The following is a 6,351-nucleotide window of genomic DNA, read 5'->3' as shown; positions in this document are numbered from 1 at the left end:
TGTGCCGCCTGCTTCCTATCAAGCCGCTGACCAGTACCGCCCTGGGGTTGGGGACCACTGCTGCTCAGGACCCTTAGATTCATCTTCCCAAAAGCATCACTTTGTGTACCCTTCAGAATCCGCTTCCACCTCCATCTACCTAGAGTAGAGTCCAATTTTTTTTGTTTTTCGGAGCCCTCTGTAGTCACACCCTGACCTGTCACACTACTCCAATCAAAGTGGATTCACCCCCTGTCCCCCCACAAAATTCTATTTCAGTTCATGTCTCATTGGTTTTTTTTCTTGATCAACTCTTAGCCTGTGTTTTAAATTTCTGACACGACGCAAAACTTTGCACGGTGTCAAAGTTTTGACACCTGCTGAAGCAGTTTAGAGCACTGGTTCTTGTCCTTCTGCCACCACAGTGGACTTGAAGATGACAGCACAGTCCTCTCAGCAGCAGAGGCCGACCGCGGCTGGGAGGGGCCTGTGTAGTTTGAAAACTGTCCCTCCACCTCCTTGATTCTTTTTTTTTTTAATTCTGAGCTCAGATCAAGTGCAGAAACCTTCATAGTTACAGAGGTCAGTAGTAAAAGCTTTCCATCATTGCTGAGAACTGATTAGCCTTTCATGCACTGATATCCGCCACCCTCGGTGTCATTCGTCCATTAAGTCAGCAAGCCCTCAGTCACCGGTCTCCTTTATAAACACACACCCAGACATAAGCCCTGGTCGTTTGAAATTGCTTTATACTTTTGTTTCTCAGAACTGCAGAGATCATGCATCAGGTAGACCAGAAGGTCTGATGCTCACATTTGGCTCTTTTCATCACTGACCCGCTTCAGTAAGAGCTGGTCTCAGAGTCATCGATTCTGTTAGTCCCACCTGAGGGTGGGGCCCGTTGGTCCCTCCACCACTGCCACCACCACCACCACTTTGGAGTCATGTGTGCATAGTTGAGAATTACTGAGATGGGAACATACCGTCTCGATACGTTATGTATTAATATAGTTATTTTACTTAGTATTCCAAGGTGGTAAAATCTTCCTGATACGGCTTTATGTTAACAGTGATAAGGTCCTTCATTTTAATCCCACGAAGTGATTTTTCCAGAAAAAATAGTTATTTTGCATTAATTGAATCCTACACTCTTATGGTTCCCATTGTGACCAATAGCTTTCATTTGTGGGGGCAGTCAAGAATTAAGGGTAGAATTCAAGGTCATGAAACGGCAAATAAATTGAATTACCCTCACACTCCCACTTCTTCCTTCCACAGTTATGGGAGTGCCTACTGTGTGCCAGGTAGGGATTGGAGACACAGTCCAAGTGCTTCCCGTCTCGGGGGCGGGGGTGGCAGTCTTCAGGCAGCATGGTGCGTGCGTGGTAGAGTAGTAAGTGCTGGGTGTGCGGGAGCACCCTGGCGGGACTGCTGACCCTGGCAGTGATGTAAACTGACCCCCATCACGTGATTGGGAATTTGCCGGGCAGAGAGAATGGGAAGGATATGCAGGCAAAGGGGCCTGAAGGTAAGAGTTTGGTTCAGTAGAACGTGAGCTACAAAATACGCGTTCCAAAATTGGGGATGATTGGCGGCACGAGTCAGATCATGTAGTGTCCCTTAAGCCATATGACAAAAACATTTATTGTGAGGCCACCAGGGAGCCATGTGGGGTACTTACCCCTCATGGATCCCAAAAGATCCAAGCAAAAAGTTCAGGGAGTGCAAAAGATTACATTTTTGTTTCCATTAACCTATAGTTTAACGTTTTCTTCAATTAAGAGTGTAGGCAACGAGCCACAGTAGTAGTAACAGTACCTGACTTTGTCATCGCTAGCAATCCCAGATATCTTCCGATTATGTTACAGCCGTCACAGGTATCCCAAAGCATCACTTCTTTGAAATGAGAGTACTTATTAAACTTTTTATAAACATTTCATGGTTATTTAATGCATTAATAAAGAATTACATATATTAGTGCATCCCAAATATAGATGGATAGAGCTCCAGCTAACACTGTGTTTAAAGTGGCTGGATTCAGTTCATAATTACCGTGCGGTTCCTCCAGGCTTTCCTGCATCTACGCTCTGACGCTTCTATGCAGATTTAAAGCATGTTTACTGGGTGCTGAGTAGTGGCCCGTTACTTTGCAGGATGCCCCTCGGTTTAGAGCTGGCTGATGCTGCTTCGTGATGCAGGCGTTTTTGTTAGGAGTGGCACAAAAGTCGCGCTGTGTTCTTGTCAGTGTGTTGTCTTCGAGGCACACGGGGTAGATGTCTCCTGATGGTATTTACTCCATTGTTTGGTCAGGTGTTATCTGCCAGGGTTCTCCATCGTCAAGGGAGTTAAGTAATCTACATTTTGTACACATTAATGGTAAGTATTTGGGGGTGCTTTGAGGCTTCGTGGGGATTCTCTCCACCATTTATTCATTCATTCACATCTGCTTGGACTTGTGAATTCCCGTTTTATTCGGGGGGCTTCACCCCGGCCGTCATGGTCACGTGGATGCTCGCTCTCCCCAGATACCTGGACACGTGGCAGGGGGCAAGGAGGAAGGGGGGCTGCAGTGTAGGTGACACAAATGACAGGTGGCTTGCCTACAACGTGGTCGCTGAGATGCGAGACAGGCAGACGGGGCAGGGAGTCCTAGGAAGCGGCCTCTGGGAAGACGAGAGCGGACGGGCTCCCCACTGACTGAAAGGCATTGAAGTGTCTGTACGTTGACCTCATCACAATGGCTTAGAAAAGTGCTCCTGTGAGTTATCATTTTTAAATGGAGAGGAAAATAAAAAATACAAGGTGAAGCTTTAAAAAAGATTGAAATGTGTGCTGTGAGATTCTGTATCAAGCTTGAGGTAAGTCATGAATTTGATTTTAAATTTAGCGAGGTCCCAGGCGAACAGGCCAGTCACACGCTTCACAGCGCGGTCCTGTGCCACGTAACCCCGCTTTGACAGGCGACGGGCTGCGTGTGCAGCGCGGGTACACCGCACAGCGCAGGCTGGTCGCAGGCTGCGCCATCCAGCTGTGCGGCAGGGCCTCTGCCATTTCGCACAGCGACCGAATCTAACGACACAGTTCTTGGAACGTGACCCTGTCGTTAAAAGCAACACACAGCTGGAGTTGGTTGTCGGCAGCATTTGTCCTGTTGCATGAAGGCTACAGTAGCATCGTTAGAGTGAGCACGTAGCGGGAAGTTTCATGTGGCAGTTTTTAATCATCTCAAAGTAGGACATTTGCAAAACCCAAAAACAGGACCAGGTGAGTGGCAGGATGGGGTGCTCACCATCACAGCATAGTCACACGAAAGCCTTGTGAGAGGGAGAGGGTGCCCGCTTCGTCTGCGGCTGAAAGCCTGGGAACAGGAAATTGAGCAGGTGTGACAGTGAGAAAGTTGTTGGTGACTGTGAGTACCAGTGGAGTATCGGGGACAGTGCGATCAGCATGTGTTGACACTGAAGTAAGGAAGCAAAAAAAGGAGCAGAGATGCTTCCTGCTGGAAGTGCTGCTTTCCAGGCGGCCACAGGCCACCGCGAGCAGGAGACAAGAGGCCAAGGACGGGGCTTGGTTTTGTTTTACAGCGTGAGGCAGGAGAGGACATTTGAATGCTGTTAGAATGACGTAATAAGGAGTCAGAGATTGTTCCAGATCCGTGGAGATGGTGGTAGGCTGGACTCTCGAGAAGTGAGTTCTGTGGCATGAACTGGTGCAGAGGTTGGCCTGTGCTGGTAAGCAGTTTACTTGCATTGTGACGGGTAAGCAAGAGGGGCGGTTAATCCAGAAGCTGGCTGTAGATGACTCCACTCTTCCCTTCTGTTTAACAAAAAAAGCCAAGAGAACCCGAGTAGTGACAGCTGCTGGGGAGGAAATTCAGTGTGTGTGTTGGCGGGGCGGGGGTGTCACTTAACAGTTCATGCAGCCTGAGAGCCTAGAAACAACTATGACGAGTGTGGGACCAGTTCAGTTGCCAAAACTTCTAATGGCATTTTTTTGGTGGATTTTCCAATGTTGCTAAAAAGTGTTACCTAACAAATTTTTCATTTATTAATTTAATGTGAGTACTACACCCATCCCTGGATTTACGCAGTATTTTTTTTAGATGAGGTTTTTTAATACATGATAAATATCCCCCACTTACGTGGACTTTTTATACGCGACTTTTATTTACACGGTCTCATTTTATGGGATTCTTTCTTTTTCGTTTCCATTACTGGCAACTACTCTTTCTAAAAAACAATAGCTTGACTTAGCAACAAACAAAGAACTAATACTTACCAACACATAATTATTAACGATATTCCCATTCCTGGGATGGCAAATAAGCGTGGTGACTGAGGTGTTCTGGGATTGGTTTTATAAATGTTTTGCTGTAGAAGCTGAAAATTATATGAAGGAAAAATATGTTCCTATTAAAACACTTTTACTTTTAGATAACGCACCTGGTCACCCACACAATTTAGAACATCCAAATATAGAAGTTGTATAGTCGCCACCAAATACAACTTCTGTGATCCAACCTTTAGATCAAGGTGTTATTTCCACCTCTAAGATTAATTCTGTTAAACAGAGTTTTAATGATTATTAATAAACTTGAAGATAATGAACCACTTACAGTTACAGAAGCCTGAAATAAATACACAATTTTAAGCTGTATCAAGAATATTGCTTTCGCTTGGGGTAATGGAAAGCCGTCAACTTTGAATGCTCGCTGGAAAGCAGTGTGGCCAGAAGTGGCCGCACAGGGAATGTGGTTTCAACACCTGCAGAGGGCGTCACTGGCATTATTAACTTATTAAATACATTTCAGGGAGAAGGCTCTGACAGTCTGAATGTAGATGATACTAACGAATTACTGGTTAACCACGAGTTAACTGATAATGAATTAATTCACTTAATATCTGAAGCCCATCCTGCCAACAAATACAGCAGTGACCTTAAACCAGTTTCATTCACTGCAGAAAATATTTACAAAGCTCGTCAACTGGCCACAAAACTAGAAACTGCAATTCTAGATATTGACCCAAACATCCAACGAGCCTTAAAATTTCAAAAATATTTTTTAAAATGTTGCTGAATATCAAAGAATTTATGAAAATTAGCAAAAGATGGGGTTGGGAAAAGATCCAAAAACATACATAATGAAGCCAAAATATTACTTCCACATATTTCAAGCAGTGAAAATAGTGACTTTGTGCCAATTAAAAAAAGGTTGGTTGCTTTAGATTGCATTACAGCACTGACAGTAAATGAATTTTTTTTTCTGAATTTTCATTAGCATTTTTTTGTGAAAGTATGTGAAATAAATATTTTCATGACTCATATCAGCCAATTTAGTATTTCTTTTCATACTGGTGGACTCTGTGGTTTTCTCCCACATTAAACAATGAAAAAAAGATGCATGGAACCGATAATCTGCGTAAATTGAGGGACGGGTGTGTATTGCATCATGACATTAATTTGTAAAATTATTCAAATTCTAAAACAGAGAACACCAGAGATAGATTGTTTTTCTTTGGAATTATTTAAATACACTTTTGACCTCTTTTTAAATTTGATGAGTACAACCCGACTAAAACAAGTGGTCACAACTTTTAACTAAAAGCGAGGGATGTGGACTGTCGCTTTTAAGCCGTGAACAGAAACATGTTAACTTGAGAAATGATTTGGCAAGTTTCATTAGATGCAGGACTCTGCTGCTCATCAGCGGATGTTTAAATAACTTGCGGAACGTAATTAAGGTGGCACTCTTAATCTGCTGCGGCAGCCCTAGACAGTCACACGGTAATGGCATTAGTTTTATTTCGAGGGTCTGACTATATTTGTGGTGATTATCTTTGGGAAAAGACACTGATAAGACCTCAGCAGCGGGTGAACTAGACGTGTCGAAAGGAACTTGGCTTGGAGCATCTGTGCGCATCTGTGCGCAGCACCTTGGGTTTCAGGACGGGACATTAGAGTCGGTGTGCTGAGGGCAGAGAGCGTGATAGCAACCTGTGCAGGTTTAGCAACACTGAAAACCTAATGAAGACTAAAGCTTTCTTGCAACAGACGCGAGGATGCAAGGAAGTTTTAACTTTGTTGCCTCAGGTAAAAATGTCTCTTGAAACAGATAAGTGATGACAAAGCTTTGATGTTAATAAGCCCAAATGGAAGTCAGAAATCAAAGTGTAAGTGGCTAGATTCGGAAAGAAAGATGACATAGCGGTGCCCTGTAATTAGATGTAATTAGTGCTGTTGGCGCAGTCATTTCCTCGGCGTCGCTGAGAGGTGGTCTCGCTCCCCTCCCCTGACGCGGAAGGGCGGGGTGCCTGTATCCAACTGCCTGTCCCGGGTTCTGGGGAGGGGGAGCAGGAAGAAGCAAAAGAAATG

General features: G+C 44.4%; 2 non-coding genes across 2 annotated transcripts; both read right to left on the bottom strand.

The window, feature by feature from the left end:
* Positions 1–521: 521 nt before the first annotated feature.
* LOC112480032 lies at positions 522–591 on the bottom strand. The gene has a single exon (XR_003046460.1). It is a non-coding gene; the product is annotated as a small nucleolar RNA U2-30 (small nucleolar RNA).
* A 148-nt stretch (positions 592–739) lies between these two features.
* On the bottom strand, positions 740–816 carry LOC112480033. The gene has a single exon (XR_003046462.1). It is a non-coding gene; the product is annotated as a small nucleolar RNA U2-19 (small nucleolar RNA).
* Positions 817–6,351: the final 5,535 nt, after the last annotated feature.

This window comes from Pteropus alecto, unplaced genomic scaffold (assembly GCF_000325575.1).
Source record: "Pteropus alecto unplaced genomic scaffold, ASM32557v1 scaffold80, whole genome shotgun sequence".
NCBI classification, from domain to species: domain Eukaryota; kingdom Metazoa; phylum Chordata; class Mammalia; order Chiroptera; family Pteropodidae; genus Pteropus; species Pteropus alecto.
The sequence above is the reverse complement of the archived record's forward strand: the minus strand, read 5'-3'. Positions and strand labels throughout refer to the sequence as shown.